The sequence below is a fragment of the Meleagris gallopavo genome, chromosome 10 (genome assembly GCF_905368555.1).
Source record: "Meleagris gallopavo chromosome 10, MGAL_WU_HG_1.1, whole genome shotgun sequence".
NCBI lineage: Eukaryota > Metazoa > Chordata > Aves > Galliformes > Phasianidae > Meleagris > Meleagris gallopavo.
In genome coordinates this window covers 25,140,369-25,157,712 of record NC_139413.1, presented here as the reverse complement: position 1 = coordinate 25,157,712, position 17,344 = coordinate 25,140,369, and the positions used below count along the sequence as shown (strand labels likewise).

General features: G+C 44.9%; 1 long non-coding RNA gene across 3 annotated transcripts in view; it reads right to left on the bottom strand.

Moving 5' to 3' along the window:
* The window catches only part of LOC104912435 (uncharacterized), a 159,776-nt gene that overhangs the window by 54,666 nt on the left and 87,766 nt on the right, over positions 1-17,344 (bottom strand). The window contains exons 3-6 of one of the 3 annotated variants that reach the window (XR_014885286.1): positions 15,460-15,620; positions 8,118-8,230; positions 5,851-7,325; positions 223-305 (exon numbers count right to left, since the gene is read on the bottom strand). This is a non-coding gene — a long non-coding RNA (uncharacterized LOC104912435). Of the gene's footprint in view, positions 1-222; positions 306-5,850; positions 7,814-8,117; positions 8,231-13,604; positions 13,930-15,459; positions 15,621-17,344 lie in introns of those variants that run through there. The other 2 variants (XR_014885285.1, XR_014885287.1) reach the window with 2 other exon arrangements.

Sequence of the window (17,344 nt, the reverse complement as noted above, 5' to 3'; positions counted from 1 at the left end):
TGTGCCCGGAGAAAATTGTAAACCCACTCCAAAGCTGTGGGTTTGAGAAGTGTGAATATGTCCCTGGAAGGCATTGATGGGCGGAGGTGATGCCAAAAGAGGGGGCAGCCATGAGCAGATCTCAACATGCAGTGCCATCCCTGGGGTAAGGACAAGGGAGTGTGGTCCTGAATGGGAGGATGTGCAAGGGCTCGATCCAGCAAAGCATGCACTGGCCTTTACCTGGGTGTGTTCAGCAGGCTGGCATCATCCAAATGGCTCCTGGCACCAGATTCTCTGTGAAATCCCAGACTGGACTATGGATGCTCGCAAGGAAAAAGAACAGGAAAAAAGAGCCTGAATTAGAGATGAGCAGAGGAAATGCAACAGCTTGGAAGTATGCAGTGCTGGGAAGGGAAGAAATAAGGAGACATTTAGTCAGCGCTTCAACCAGCCCTGGCACGAAGCACAAGTTACATGTGTCAGACAGCTCCCACTCATTTGAAGCTCAGAGCTTGCTCAATACCTGACTCCAGTCCAAAAGTCCATCTCCAGAGAGGGTATCCATAACTTCTCACTGGGAAGGTTGGAGACCCCAAGGTGTCTTGGGAGCTGCCGAGTAACAGCAGCACCGGTGTGAGATCAACTATTGCCTGTACAAAACCTCTCTGCACAAAGCTGGGATTTTTTAGGGGCATTAAGTACGTGAACTTTTCAATCTTAAACAATGCCACAATGTCCACCTTGGGAATAAGGCACTATGATCCTTCTTGGAGATCATGTGTTGAAGTTGTCTTTTTAATAGGGAGATATTAATGTAATGAAGGAAAGCATTGTGGCTTGGAACAACTGGGCTTTTCTAACTGCTTGCCTAAATGTGGGTGATTGATGACCAAAATGCATCCTTGCTGAATGGCACTGAGAGCCTTGTCTGGAGGTATTCTGTGATATTTTCTTTTTTCTCATTTTTGTAAGAGATTTGTTGTGAACAAAGATCCGTTGATAAAAGGCTGTAACAGGCAATAATACAGATCTCATTTTACATATCTGACGGTGACAATGTTACTTTGGTACTGCTTGTTTGTTGGTTTTTTTTTTGTTTTTTTTTTGCAGTAGGATCTGAAAATGCTAGAAAAAATAGTTTGTGCTTTTGAGACTGAAGCCACTCAAATATCTTAATGAGATTGTTGGAAAATGCAGCTTCATCCAAACCAAAACATCTCACAGTGAAATAGTCCCATTAATAATATTTCCATGGGAAAGTTTTCAGAGTTTCTGGGGTCAATTTATAAGCAGAGAAGATCTAAATGAGAACCCTGATCTCAATCTGAAAACAGATGTTTCAATGGCAAAAATAACAAGAAAACTGTTTCCATTTCGGTGGAGCATTTGACTATTTTGGTTCTTATTCCACACCAGAATGAAAACACATTTCCAATTCTCAGAAACCTTTGTGGTACTTTGGTTCTTGTTCCACACCAGAATGAAAACACATTTCCAGATCTCAGAAACCTTTGTGGAGGTCCTGATCTTTGGCTGCCTTTGACAGAAGTTTCATGGCCTGCTGAAGAAGCTGCTGCTATGGTGGCCCTTGGTTGCTCTTGCCACACCGTGGTCACCTGCTACATGCTTGGACTTTGATGAAATATATATATATTTCCTTTAGACCTGGGAGTATCCATCTGGGAGAGATGCAGTGATCTGGTTAGCATGGGAAGCAGAACACCATTCCCCTCTAAAACGTAAACTGTGGTGATCAGAAGTACAAGTGAAAGCTGAAGCCAAAGGTTAGAAGACTCAGTAAGAGATGTCCTCACTGCCCAGTAGCTACTTTCCATGTCCTTATTGCTCCAAATCATGTTATTGTTCAACACAGAGCAGAACAGCACGCAGGTCTGTGGCTCATCCATCAGCAGTGCCTTGGGGACTTGGCTGGTAGGCTGTACACAGACAGGATGGATGGACAGGTCTTTAACTGGGGCTCCAGATCTCTTCTGAGCAAAACAACTGCTTTTTAGTGTCTTGCCAACACAGCGTGGCAACTGCTCCATGTCAGCAGTCCATGTGGTGGAAAAGAAAGAACAACATTTTGGCGTCTGTTCTACTCGCTAGGACTTCCCTGCCCACCAGCAACACGTGTGCATAATGATTTCCTTCACCAAACAGGTACTGCTCCAACCAGAACAAGGTTCCCTTGCACTGATCCAACTGTCTTACTTCCAGGCAATTTTTTTTCCTCCTCAGCCAACACGTTGGCTTTTATCATTCAGCAGGCCACGGGACTGTTTTCCCTAACATCCCCTTAAGAAGGATGTATTTTTCAAAATACTGCCATTCCATTCACTAAAACGGGTTTTGATGTGGCTACTTCAAATCAAAACCATCAGCTTTCCTCTCCCCACGCCCACCGACTTAAAATCTGCCCCCAACGCCAGTGGTTCAGAACTATCCAAATAAAGTAGTTGCTTTAAGGACTGTTTGCTTTTCCTCTCAGGCTCCTTCTCCCGACGTTATATTGTTTGTGGAAAAAGAGTTCTTTGGGTGGGTCACTTAGTGTCGTGGCTAAGAAGCTGTACTTGATGTCTGGTTCTGCGTAGAAGAAAAACATGTCAGAACAGTCTTGAAAATAGAGTTTTCTTTTTTCCTCCATGTCAGGATGTTACCTTTTTCCCTCCATGAAACAGCTCATTCCCATGAAAAACAGCGTCGCGAGGACACGTGCTGGGGTGGCTCCAAAACACAGCAAACATAACCCTCTTTTCATAGCAGGAAAACAAATTACTTTCTGAATAAAGCCTCCCATGCAGCTCTACATGTTAACGTTGCTTGAGCACTTACTCCTGAATATCTTTATATTAGGCAAACATGCTTCGTTATTCTTAAGCAATTCTGCCTGCCAAATTGCAATCCCTTAAATTACTGTTACACGGGGTTTTGTCGACGATGTCATCTTCCTCCTCCATATCCCCTCCCCAGCTTTTTACTTTAAAGCAGATTCTCTGACCAACCACTCCTCCAACACACTTACACAGAGTGGCATGCACACCGTGAGCCAAAAATGGCATTAATGCATTTCTCTTCTGCGGCTTTGGAATGACGTGGATGCACGTTGCCTCGGAGAATGCTCTGTTTTCTATTCCTGTGTTTGATACTGTGCAGCTGGGAAGCCACATTTCACAGGTGGTTGGTGAGCTTATTAGATTATTCATGACTGTTTTTATTTCGTTTCTTTTTTTTATTATTATTATTTTAAAGCAATTAAAAACATGTGTCTAAGGAGGCCTGCGATGATTAGAAGCACTGTTGACATCTATTTCCCAGTTACCTTTTGCTGTTTTCACTTGGGCTGTACAGAGCCCAGTGCTGGTACCCATACGAGCACAGCTTGCACATCATAGCTCTGAGCCCACACCAGCCAAAGGAGCTGCAACTGCCTGCTATTCTTGTTGGAAATTATTTGTTTTTAAAATAAGACAACATTTGTTGAAGGTTTATCCGGGATCATTTGGTGAGAAATTTCTGCTGGGAATAAGCAGCAATCACAGTAATAATTACAATAATGGTGATGAATGTTTTGAGTCATTTTGTCTGCTGATGATCTGGGGGCAGTGACAAATTCTAGACATGAAGCAATTCATTTGAGGCTGAGTTCCCAATCTATGGTGATCTTGAAACAAAAAGAAGGGTAGTAAGTGTCAAAGGATTCACTAATGGGGAGAAGCTGAGCCAGTAGATGAGGCCAGACCAGGCCCCACTAATGCAAATCAGGCTGAACTGCAACGGTGCAACACAGAGCTCTGCAAGCCTCTGCTGGGACCATCCCAGCCATGTGTGATCCAGACCTCAGCTCTGCATCTTCTCCAGAGGAGGACTCCAGTAGCACCCACGTGGGCTGCTCAGCTTCTGCTTCTCAGAGGACTGAGTTTGCTGAGGTGTTGAGCTTTGACTGGCTTGCATTCAAGCTGTATGTTACCCTATCGGATAGGCAGACCCCCAAAAGCTGAGCTGATTTTCTAAGAGGAACTCCTAGCAACAGAAAGCATGGCACTGTTGTAAGTTGTGAATAGGATTTGTATAATCCTTTTGTTTCAAAAAATAGGATTCATATTTCCTTAAAACTGGACCTTTAAAGGATTTGTGCATGGAATGGAAGGGTTGACGTGGCACTAAGGACGTGGTTAGTGGGCATGGTGGGTGGGTTGATGGTTGAACTGAATGATTCTGAAGGTCCTTTCCAATCTTAATGATGCTATGAGAAGGAGTACTAAGATTAATATTGGAAAAAGTAGCAGTGACAGGTGGCACCCACAGCGCTGTGGATGTACTCCCTTCTGAACATACAGCTTTGTTGAAAGCAAAGACACAACACTCAGTAGCCTTCAAAACCCCTTGATCTCCTGTTTTCAGCACAGATTGCAGGAGTAAATCCACCAGCATTGTACGGAGGAGTGCCAAGTTAGCCCTATAGACAGAGCAGACCCTGCCAGCTCAGAAATCCCTTCCTTTTCTCCAACTCTTCTGCTGTTAAATAATTCAGTTGCTGAAAAGCTTTGTTTTGAAATGCCCCTGGCTTATTAGTATCCCTCGTGCATCACAGTTTTCTGCATTGTCTCCTTCTCTGCTTTCAGGTCATTTCTTATACACAGGAAACGAGAACAGGATGGCAAAGTTTGCATGAAATATCTCTTCTTGCCTGGGAGAAAACACAGACTGCTGACTCAGGCCATGCTCACAAACACTCTAAACTCTGCAAAATACATAGCCCCAGCACTCCTCCAGCTGCACGCATTCTCATCCTGTTTGCCATGACACGTCTGCACAATCAGCCACTTTGGAAGTCACCTATCTTGAAGAGCTGCTCTTCAGAATATCAGAGGGAAAGTAACTTACCAACTTTTAGGAAGGCAGAGGGTGGTTGGGGTTGAATATGTACAACCAGTGCAAGCCAGAGCTGCAACAGGCACTGCCTGTGTGGCAAACGTCCCTCTCATCATGCCTGCTGGGTACACATGGAGATTGCCACGAGCCCTGCTCCTCGGTGACCTTTCACTTGCAGGAGGAAATGAACTTCTCTGCCTCATCCTGACATCTGCAAGCAAGCTGAGGCTTATTTGAAACATTTCAGTAGGGATGATCGCATGGGACAGGCAGAGCTGTACTTCCCAGTTTGCCCACAGGTCTCACCTCTAATCATTTTGTGGAGACCAATGTCACATCTGTCTTGTCAGGGAGGGTGGATGAGTAAAGGAGAGGCCAAATTGACTCAGCTATTTTTTCACCCCTTTAAAAGCTCTTCAAATTTGTCCCAATTCCTACTTTCCAAGTGAGAAGCTAGAGCTCTCACTACATTAAGTAGCCACGGAAACACCTATGGAAAAGAAGCAACCTCACAGCTAACTTAAATGGAAGCAAGGCAACAAATCTGGCTTTAACCAAGGCAATCTGAAGTTATTCTGGAATTTCATTTTGCAAAAACACTGGTCTTCTTGCTCCAAATTTACCCACCTTCCCAGCTGAAGGCCTGTTCCTGCTGGCTCAGGCACTTTTCTACTTGTGACTCTGGTGTTCTGAGCGATTTCCCAGAGTGGAGAGGTGGGCTGTGCTCACAGGGTTGTCTGTGATGCTCCACACAGTCAACGGAGGTCACTGACAACATCGCTCTGAAGAATGAACCAAATTTCCTGACAAGGCTGGGATCCAGCAGATTGCATCCAGCCCACCTGCACCCCATCTCACCCATACCCTGCCTGGATCTACAACCACTACTGATGCCCTTAGAGATACTGGGAATAAAACTCCAGTTAGCCTCACTAAGATCAGACTCTGTTCAACTTGGAATTACTTTGATCCCACTGTCGTGGGCTGTCATACCTTCTTGGTCCAGAGGTTCCATCCCACTGCTCTCTCTTCCTTTACTTTTACTGGAGGTGGAGATGCCTTGCTGCTTGGATAGTTAATCAGCCCTGGAAGGTGCAATTAAATAACAGCATGCTATGCCACCTGAAGTCTCTCAGGATTAAGATGGGGTTTTGATCGTCTAATGTAAGAAATGCATTTGGTTTTGTGGGTTGGATTCCTGCTGGTGAGATGAGAAAAGCATCCTTCTGCCAACAGCCTTGCCAGGTTTTATCTCTTTTCCTCCACTTCTGGCTTATTAATGCTAGATCCTTTTTGATTAGCTGAGCTGCTGGTGTGGCTTGTGCTTCCCTTCTCACCTGCACAGATTGCTTTTGCAAATGGTGTGATCTCTTCCTCTGGTGCCACTGCAGAGATCGTTCTGCATGAGCATGATCCCCTCCCGGCTGCGCCATGCTGATTTTCCTGGAGCACAATGCTGCTGTTCCAAGGCTTTACTGCGGCCCTGATGGGTTGGTTTGAGCTGCAGGGAGCTGTCAGCAAACTGCATGCTCCTCTCGAGTTTCACTCCTCCATCGCTCTTCTTTTGCAACTTGAGCTCTTTATTTTTCTTGTGCAGGATCTGATGATATCTGGGCACAGTCCGGTTCAAGCCGGGGCCTCAGCAAAGTTGCCTCACTTCAGAGAGTTGGGAAAAGATGTGACTCTCCTATTTCACCCAAACTGAGCAGTTGGTGGTAGAAAATACAGGGAAAAAAGCTTTCTCTTCCCTGTTCTCCCCTCCTCCCCATGAGCACTGCTGCATACCCATACTTTCCCAAGTGCTTTCTCTGCTCTTTTTCATAGAATCAATGAAGCAAGTCACTCCTTGGGGTTTATATCCCTTGAGGAAAAGGCAGAGCAGCTTGCAGAGCCAAATCCAACTCTCTGTTCCTTTGTGGCCAGCATGGCAAACGGTGGGAATGGGATTTTGCAGCCCAAACTTTGCAGCCTTTTACATCGCTGCCTGAGCTGACACCTTTCCTTTGAAATGGAGAACGTGGCAGCGGTTTGCATCCAGTATCTTGAGCCTTAATCCAACTTCTGCAAGGGATTCAAGATTTTTGTGGGCAGTTTCTTTTTTTTATTATTATTATTATTATTCCTCCCCTGACCCACTTTGCCGCTGTGCTTGGATAAATAATTTCTGCAGAGTAGGAAGTGCAGCCAAAGTAAGTAGCTTAATGTCTTTTCTTGGTAAAAAAAATCATAAAATTATCAGTCTCGGATTCACTTCAGCAGTAAATTAAAACTATCACAAACAAAAGCTGCACAAAATGGAGTGGTGAGTGCCTTCCTGCATTACTTATGGTCATGCAATAAAGCTGTGTTTTCAGCCAGTGCACAAAAGCGAAGCTGGTGTGAAATCTGGAAGCGGTTTTCACCCAGGCATCACCCAGTGGCCTCATCCATCTTGTATGATTGATTCATCCTGTGCTGTCCTTGTGGGCCTGAAAGGAAAACAGTGATAGGAGATGCCATAGCACATTATTTTCGGACATATCACAGGCTGGAATATCTCAGAGCTTATTTCTTCTTATTGATAGGATGAGAGGGAATGGCTTCAAGTTGTGCCAGGGGAGGTTCAGGTTGAATATTAGGAAATACATCTTATCCAAAAGCGTGGTCAGGTGTTGGAATGGGCTGCCCAGGGAGATGGTTGAGTAATTGACTCTGATGGTCAAGAAACATTTGGATGTTGTGCTAAGGGATATGGTTTAGTGGGGAAATACTGGTGGTGGATTTATTGTTGGACTAGATGATTTTGGAGTTCTTTCCTACCTTGGTGATTCAGTGAAGTGAGTTGGTCCCATGAACACCCCCATGAGTACAGCTCTCAGTAGGCTTTGCCCACTCCGCAGGAGGAGTGATAGGCTCCTCATCGAGCACACAGCATCTCTTCCACAGCTAAATGATTGAGCATATTCTTACCTGAGGACTATGTGAAGAGAAAATCAATTGGATTCAGCCATGTCTATTGCTCCTCTGAGCACCTTCATCCAGCTTTGAGCATCCCTGTTCATTGCAGGGCAGTTGGATCAGATGGCCTTTGAAGGTCCCTTCCAACTCAAACAATTATGAAAAGGATGAAGTACAGAGGCACTCAGTGCCTTCCTTCCCCTTATGGCCCTTTCACTGCCTTTTTCCGTTTAGTCCTTAGGTGGTGGTGTTACAAGGTTAGTTTTTTTTCCCTTTTGAATGCCAGAAATGGTCACCAGATTCTCTCATCCCCTGACGATTACCTGATTGTTTCTGCACACGCTGCCAGGAGGTTCCCATCTGTAGATCTTAAGAAGCCCAAAGTTATGCCTTTCTGTGCTGGCTCCAGACAATCAGGTAAAGTTTTGTCCATGCCCTGAGGACACATAATAAAATAAGATAAAAACAGAGAAATTCAGATAAACTAGAAGAGAAACATAACCTCAAACTATGCTTGGTTAATGTGAACAGAGCTGACATTATCACTTATCGTTAAATTTCATCTCATTCTCCATGCTGTCTCACCTTGTCTGTATGGCACTAACAACAATTACAGCATTTTTTAGCACCTTAAGCCAATCTGGAAAGGAAATTTCATTTCTTCTCAACCACACTGGTGGTTTAAATGTTCTCCCCCGTAATGGAAAAGGCTGTGAAGCACTTACTCATCTACCCCAATAAAAGCCTTTCTGGGGATGAAAGGCTTCATGTTTTCCAATAGTCACCAGAGGAACCAGCTAGAATTTCACACAAAATTTTAATTCATCATATATATTTAAATCCTGGAGACCTGATCTGGATAGGATGGTGTATCTATCGTATATCATGCATGTACCGATCAACAATCACGCAGATCTTGACGGAGATTATTTTGCACTCAGCAATTTCCCGCAGCCACATATTGATGTAATGACACATGGATATACTGATACACTGCACATCACCTCAAGAATCATCTACCCACTATCCTGGTGCTGCCAGTGCGTCAGCAGAGATCAACAACCTGAGAGACCTTCCACATCCTCCTGAATGTGTGGGACACACAGGGGCTAACAGAACCTCCTTTATCCATAGGGTTTTGCACTGTCCCCATGGAGTCCATTGCATTTTGGCTCTCTGGGGATGGAGTTTGCAGTCCCTGGATGCAGGTAATGCTTGGCAGCAGCAGGCAGGTGCACCACATAGCAGGCTGCAGTCCTCTTCCTTCCCACGGTTGCATGCTCACTGCTCCATTGGCACAGATTTATTTCCATGATCGATTTGTAGGAAGAAAAGAGCCAGATAAGAAATATGTTTTTAATAGTAATGTCACCAGTGAATGCTGAGGATCTTGATATCAGCCATTAAGTAAAAGCAGGGGTGGAATGAGCATCATTTGTCTGTTGCCAGCTTCTCCCAACTGGCTTTCATTTAGACGAGAAAAAAAAATATCTCATCACTGCTATCCAGGTAACAGTGAAATATATTTGTTGTCAGCAACAGGTCAGAATGCAGAGATACATTATTCTCAGCAAGCTGGCTTTCTGAGCTAAACGCTGGATGCTTTTCCTCAATTATTCACATATGTTTTCTGGTTTAATAATAACCAACGTGCTGTCCTCTAAAGAAAGCTTGCAATGTGCTGTCTGCATGATCTCCAACCAGAACCCGTGCATCTACTCAGCCATTTCTTGTTCCACAAGTGCCGAGCCACAGAAGTGACATCAACAAAGGTATCAGGATAGAGTGCATCAAGTTAAAATATAAAAATAAAATTACCCACCACAAGATTGCAAGGAAAGCTTTAATGTCACAGCTTTGGCAGAGAGACTTGAATAAGAACCCAAGCAGCATGTTGGTCACAGTGTAATAGCTAACTGATGTTCTCCCCCTGCACAAAGGCACTCCATCATTCAGCATATTTAGAATTGTCTGCCACTATGTTCTAGCACAACACACTGCATTCCACTGCAGAATAACATGTATGTAGCCCTACATGATGAATGGTCACACTTGCTGCTTAGCAAGTGCTCGGTGGCTTTGATGTTCGGTTTTGTTTGGTGCGTGACAGCAGCATTGCCCCAGTAAACAAGTGTGTGCTCTGGTCCGAACATACATATTGCTTCTGTTACACAACAGAGCTGCATGGCAGATGTCTGTCCTTCCCTCTTGTTCTCTTTCTTCCTTCCAACATTTGCCTCGGCCCTTCTGCAAAGCAGATTACTTTCCTGCCCACGTAGGCCTGCACTGTTTTTCTATCATTGTGGCTGATACATTTTCTCACCCCTTGAATTCTGTGTGGGTGCAAGAGGTTGTTCACCTTCAGAACAGCAAAGGTAAAAGCAAAACAGCAAGCACATGAGCTGAGCTGGGGTGACGATTCTGTGTACGCTGCTGTGGGGTTACCATGCAAACAGCAATCAGAGCCATGGGCAGCTCCTACAGCTGATCTATAGTATCATAGAATCACAGAATCATTATGGTAAAAAAGACCTCTGAGACCACCCGGTCCAATCCCAACCCACCCACCCATGCAGACTGACCACGTCCCTCAGTGCCACATCCCCATGGTTCTGGAACACCTCCAGGGATGGTGAAGAGGTAAATCCCCTGCTCACATCATCATTCATGTCTTGTTTCCTGGCAGCAGAGAGGTGCCAGCCCAGGAGACATCACCGTGATGGGTGACACTGTGCTCGGGGCATTGCAAAGCCTCACATCAGGCTATGGATCCAGGACCTGGGCTGCTCTCCAGTGGGGGTTTCAGTTTCTGATAGAAAAAACAAACGCTTCGAAAACACAGATGGTGTTCATGTAACCAAATCCCGCGTCCTCTCTGGAAAAAGTTCAGTGGGAGATTTCTGACCATCACCAAACACTGCTGCCAGCCATGGTAGCTCAGTGATCCCCCAGAAATGAAAGACTAAGGAGCTCCAGGTTCCCTTCCTCCCATGCATCCCCTCTTGGTGGTGCTGGGCAGCCCTGCATTGAGTCCTGGCCCTCCAGGGATCACATTCAAGTGTAACGCAGTAAAGCCTCATATGATTTCCATATGTCCCTCTGCCCGAATATTTTGCAACTGATTCACATTGAAAAAAAGAAAAAAACCAACTTATAAACACATTATCCTGACAGGAACAATTTTTGAAGTAGCGGGACATACGATGGCAGAGACTTTGAAAGGAGGTTGTTATTATCCAGTAGCATTTTTCACTGGATGTCTACGAAATTTATGTCAATGAGTCACATCTTTTGAAGAGAAAGAATGAGAAGTGCCCTGTAGGACAGGTGAGCTCCTCCCTGAGCCTCCCCATGGCTATTAAGCTGTGTGCAGCCCTGCCAGCAAGGCGATTAGCTGAACAAGCCACAAATCCATATGCCTGGGATGGGAAAGAAAATGATCCAAACTTCGACATATGGGTTTTGCTACAGCTGCAGCCACAAATGCTGACTCCTTTGCTGGAGGATGCAGAGCGGCCAGATGGAAAGGAAACCAACCCCACTGCCTCTGCCATGACAGCACAGCTCTGGGGTGATGTGGCTCTTGTGAGATTCTAGGATTGTGCATGGGATGCAAAAGCCCCGGTCACAACCTCCACTCTGACTATTTTATGGCCCCACCTCAAACATAACATGGATTTCTTCTGGATGTTCCACTCTTGGCTGGATGTATTAATGTGGGTTTATTCGACCCCTCCCAAGGTCATACCCCATGTTCTTCCTGAGAAAAACAGACAGTTACCCTTTGCACCTGATTTCAAATCACCTCTTCAAAGCATGATGTTTCAAAGGCAACTACCTGCAGTGCCCAGATTGGAATCATCCCCAGATGGCAGCCCTAGCATTATATTTAAAATCAAAACAGAGCCACAGCTGAACGACAGAGCCAGCCCCAAACCCCATACAACCACCCTAGAAGGACAGACAGGTCCCAGAAGCTCATAGAATCACAGGGGTTGGAAGGGACCTCAAGAGAACATTGAGTCCAACCCCCCTGCTAAAGCAAGTACCCTACAGCAGGTTGCACAGGTAGGCATCCAGCCAAGTCTTGAATATTTCCATAGAAGGAGACTCCATCACCTCACTGGGCAACGTGTTCCAGTGCTCCATCATCCTTACTGTATAGAAGTCCATCTGTATGTCCTGCAGATCTCTTGGCTTCCCATAAAGAGTGTTGAAGTGAATCCATGATAAAAGCCGTTCTTTACATCTCTCTATTGCTTCCCACCTCATGGAAGTGCATCCCTTCCTTTAAACTAGGAATCAGAAAGATGACTAAGGCTAATGGAAGAATAATACTGCATTAACTGTATCTGAGAGTGGCTGGGGAGATGGTGTGTTTTCAGTGTGAAGGCTGGTTCAGCTTCTTGTGAATTTGTAGTAAATCAGCACTTCATAATAAGAACAAATGTTCCATTCTCGCTTTAAAATTACTATGGTTAGAAGCTTGTAATGTGTAGTTTTCATGCAGGGGTTACATGATGGGAACTTAAATCTGTTGCATTTTCATCTGTAATTTAAAACGTGTCATTTTGATCGATGAATTAGTAAAGGAACCCAGGATAATTTTGAAACTACGAGCTTAGTCAAGTTGCCTGACCTTGCAAATAACCTTTTCAGTTTCAAGGCCTTTAATAGCTTAACTATTAGCTAATCTCCTGGGAAACTTTTTTCCCTGGGCAAAACTAGAATGGAAATATAACACCAGTAATAAGGTTTCCATCTTTCTTCTATCTTGATCTTTTTAATTAATTGCCACTCAGTAAAAACACAGACTGGGAGGCAGGGGATACAAACCCTTGCAAGGGGAGGGCAGGAATTAACTGCAGACCGTTTCCATCCTTTACCTGCCTTTCTTGCATAGATTCCTTAGGTGCTGAAATATATTAGCAATCGTTAAGGTCCAATTACTGCTTGAGTGCTTGACACTTTGGGCTAAAAGCTGTGAAATAGATCACTTTGTCATGGGAAAAAAAGCCACTCAGTGCCTAAAAGGAACAAACATTCAAAAGCCCTGAATGCTTTGCAGAGCACCTCAACCAGCCCCTGAGAGCTTTTGTATTGCAGACCTTTTGGAGCTTGTTCTTAGGTTTTGTGGATTGCTCCTGGGGAAGGGCAATGGCTTTTCCAAGGGCGAGCAGGGATTGCAAATATTTGGTTTGTTAGAAGCAAAGCAAAGGCTGAAGAGGACCAGGTGGAAGTTCACTGCCCAGCTGACACGTGGACTGACATTTAGTCCAAAAAAGGCCTTGAGTTCTTGTGCATCTTATTTAGTTTACTTTTCCAAAGTTTCTGGTACCATTGTATCTGACCTTCTAAAACAAGTTCTGTGTTGAATAGGTGGTTTTCCCTATCTCCTTACCTAGTAGATGAAGGGCTTCTCGTTTATTTTAGGTATACCCTTTCTCATGCTATTTGGGGAAAAAAGAAAATCCATTTTCCAGGCTCCACGGTGACCACTTGCCATTACTATCTGCCAGGCCAGGTTGATCCCCCTCCCGACTGGGGCAGGGAAGCAGTGTGCCAGGCACCCAGCAGGACCTGGGTTGTGCTTCTGGTGCTACTCATTTCACTCTGTTTCACACTATTAACCTTATTAACTTCTGCTATTCCAGTAATAAGAAACCAGAGGCATGGAACTGAAAGGAAAAGTCCTTTCAAATTACAAATATGAAGTTTCTGGGTTTTTTTGGGGGGGGGGATGGGGAGGGGAAGTGCTTTTATTTATTTATTTATTTGCAAGGGAAGAGTATAGTGAAATCCTCACTTACCCACAAGCATCTTTTGCTGGGATGAAGATCATCCACCACTCAGCCAAAGGCACAGTTGGCGTAGCCATAACGTGGTTCCTGACGGAGCCGTGGAGTTTTGGTGTGCAGATCCATGGAGGTTCCCCACAAGCTTATCTGTAGCTCCTACAATTTATTCTGCAGCTCTGTGCTTCAAGCTTTTTGGCTACGTGAGGGAAGGTAAGCCCTATCTCTGCACCAGCATCTGCTCTGGCACCATCCGTCTGCACTATTGATCTCCAAACATCTCCTTCTCCGTTGAGAATGTGCAGATCCAAGCTGTGTGTGATTGACTGCATGCAGGATCCTGCTCTGCAGGCTCTGTTTTGAGTGAAAATGAGCTTCGTCCTTGCTCGGTGACTGGTGCTGCTTGGTGACCTTTGAACCAGCACTTAAGCCCCCAGAGCACAGAAATTAGACCTCAGTCTGGAAGGACCTCTGCTCCAACAGATGACCTGTTATTTTATCTTGAACAGCAGCAGCCGGAGGAGCGTTGGCACATGGCTTTTAGAGCTAATCACTCACTGCTTTGAGGAGAGCAGGAATTTCATTCCCTCCCCCATCAGCAACCTGGGACTTTATTGCACGTCTGGATCCTTTCAGGCTGATCCTTCCTTAACGTGTTCTATTTATTTCCCTTGGGCCCACACTTGTGACACAATGACTGGACCTCTCCAGCACATGAAGTGGAAGCTGTTCACCAGAGCTCATTGAACCTAATCCCTTCCCTACTACAAATCCTTGTTGCTCCTCTCCCAGAGCCCACCTGCAGTGTGTTTCATCCTTCTGGGATCTCCACACCAAGCCTGAAGTCTCCCATGTCCAAATATAGTCTTCCTGACTCTTCCACAACCATCATCCATCCTTTCAGACGTACAGAAGGCAATCCAAAGAAGAGGTGCAAAGGAAAAGGTCCCCAGCCCCCTTTCTTTCCTGTCAAGCATACCAGCAAAGCTGGGATCTATGACCAAATTAAACAAGGAATCTCAATTTGGGCTGGTGAGTCAGATCCTGAATTGGCTCCTCCAAGTGGGTGCTGATGGCAGGCTTGCTCCAGACCTTCTGACACTACCGTGGGATCAAAGCTTGGAAGCTCCCTGAAGTCAGGATAAGACTCCAGATCTCCAAGCAGATCTTGGCATGGCCTTCTAGTCTGCTGGTTGCAATATCAGATGCAGTTAGTGCAGGAGATGTGCAATATCTCAGGAGACAGAAGAAATGAACCTGTCTTGTTTGTCCAGAGGATCTCTAAGTGGTGTATTCCCAGTATGTCAGCTGTCACCTCTTTCTCACACCAACCACCTTTACAGCAAACCTACATCTCAGGTCTCCATGGGTTTATCCCCAGATCATTTGCACCACATGTGAGTACCTGGTCCAAACACTGGATGCACACACGGCTTTCTTGGAGGTCTGTGAGCTAATGGCCCTGTACCTGTCCTCCCAGCAAGCCACTCTGCAACCCACAGAAAAGCCATTTAGCAAAATGACTGGACTGAAAAGCTCCTGTCTGGTTTGGGACATTGCAATTGCAGAAGAGAATTCATGGCATCTTGCAGAGGACTGCGTTCAAAGTAAATAATATTATTTTAGAAAACAAAATTCATTTTGCAGCCCGAGACCAACTGCAACAGGATACGAAGCAGGGGAAAAAAAGTAAAAAAGCCTTGCCCCTAGGGCTATTTATTATTTATACACCACTGTGCCTAGATAAACTGCCCCTTGAAAGAGTAGGACGAAAATAATTCTGCAATGTGGAAACAAACTACCTATTTAAAGTGATTTTATGCCTGAATGGCCTCATTATAAAAACAGTCTGTGTGCAATAACTTTTTACCTTTTTCTACATTATCCAATGAACTGCTTTTTGTCACTCTCACCAGTTCAGCACTTTCATGCAACCACCTTGGTGGAAAGCCTCCGTGGTTTCCTTAGAAACGTCTTCCTTCCTGGATGTTGACCGACGGTGGTGGAGGCAGCAAAAGCCCTGGAGAGGCCCTGTTCAAACAGGAAAGAGCAGACAGTTTAATGACCAGCTTTGCAGCTCTATTCGTCCATGGTTTACAGTAGTTGGGAGCTATAAAAAATCATAACGAAAGTTTCTTTATTTTACGGCCAGCTTGGTGTTGGTGTTTTCGACAAACTATGGTGGGATGCAAGCCAAACCTGGAGCTCATGGGCTATTGTTGGACAGCAATAGGAAGATGGTTGGCTTGCAAAATGCTGGTGCTTGGGAGATGGCTTCTGTGCCCAAACAGACTTTGACATTTGAAAAAGAGACATTCTCGTGAGCTTACAGGTATATTCATAAGTCAGTGGCACAAGGAAGGTACTATGAGAGGCTATAAATAATGTCACCTTTCAAGTGTTTTGCTGTACTTTTATATGAATGCTCTGCAATGTCCATGCAGGAAAAAAAGCTAGAGTCTAACAGAGCAGGAGACAGTTGGGGCAAATGCTTCTCAGGGCAGGTTGTTACAGCATCAGGCTTATCTGCATCTTCGCTTGTGGCCAAACACTTGTTTCCAGCTCAGGCATAGGGTTGGAAAGGCATAGGTTGCTCATTAAGGTTGGAAAAAGCCACTAGGATCATCAAGTCCAACCGCAGCCCATCCCCACCATGCCCACACAGCCACATCCCTCAGTGCCACATCTACCATTTCTTGAAAACCTCCAAGGGACAGTGACTCCACCACCTGCACTGATTGCTGCCATTGGCAGTAATGGAGATGTTAGCAAAGTTGGAGGAGGCTTCTGGGTGAACCTTATGTGAAAGGACACGGTGAGAACTTTCTTCCTTGTACTTCCTACAAAATCTGCCCATCTAAGACATGAATGAGAGCAGTCTGGTCTGGGATCCACCCGTGAGTCCATTTAGTGTGCCCTTACAGATGCACTGACGTTGATAAGTTACTTATGTCTCAGTGTTTTTTCCAACCTTAAGATTCTATGATTCTACATCTTAGTGCACTTGCACTGCTGCTCAATCCATAGAGAAATTTTTGTTGCAAGGGCTGGGCATAAACAGGGAAGATAAAGAGGCACAAAAGGAAGAACTGTAATTAACAGCAAAAATAAATTATTCAGATGCATTTCTCTTGATATTTTTATGGAAAGCAGGTTTCTCAAGCCAAACAGGAAGGACAACAAACAATCAACCATAGGCAGCTAATTCACAGGCTTTTAGAAGTCAGCTTATCAACCAGGGATCCAGGGACAGGAACTGATGAAGCACAAATCTCCAGGGAAACAGCTGAGGTTTCCAAAAAACACAAATGCATAAAAGCCTAAGATGTACATTTATAAATAAACCCAGGAAAGAGCAGACACCTGATTCCCAGGCTGGGAGTTATGAGCTGGTGCCCACAATCTTAAGGGCAAAAACACCACGTGTAGGTTAAATCAGAAAATGTAAGGCTCTTGAGGGATGCTGAGTTCTGCTTGGAGATGGCCTGCTGTGGGCTGAGCTGTTCCATTCACTTCCAAACATTTCCCAGCCTTCAGATAGTTTATGTTTTCAGTGACATGGTAATGGATAGGGTTTTATACCTACAGGCAAGAGTTAAATGGCCTCTTGGTGATGTGTAAATTAGCGAGTAGACAGTTGCTCCAGAGAGAAATGGCAAACAAATATTTATTAGTTGTTCCAAAGAACCGCAGCCATAAAACTCTGCCTTTCGACTGCAGAAGTGTTTGTGTTTTCACTGAAACCAATGCTAAAG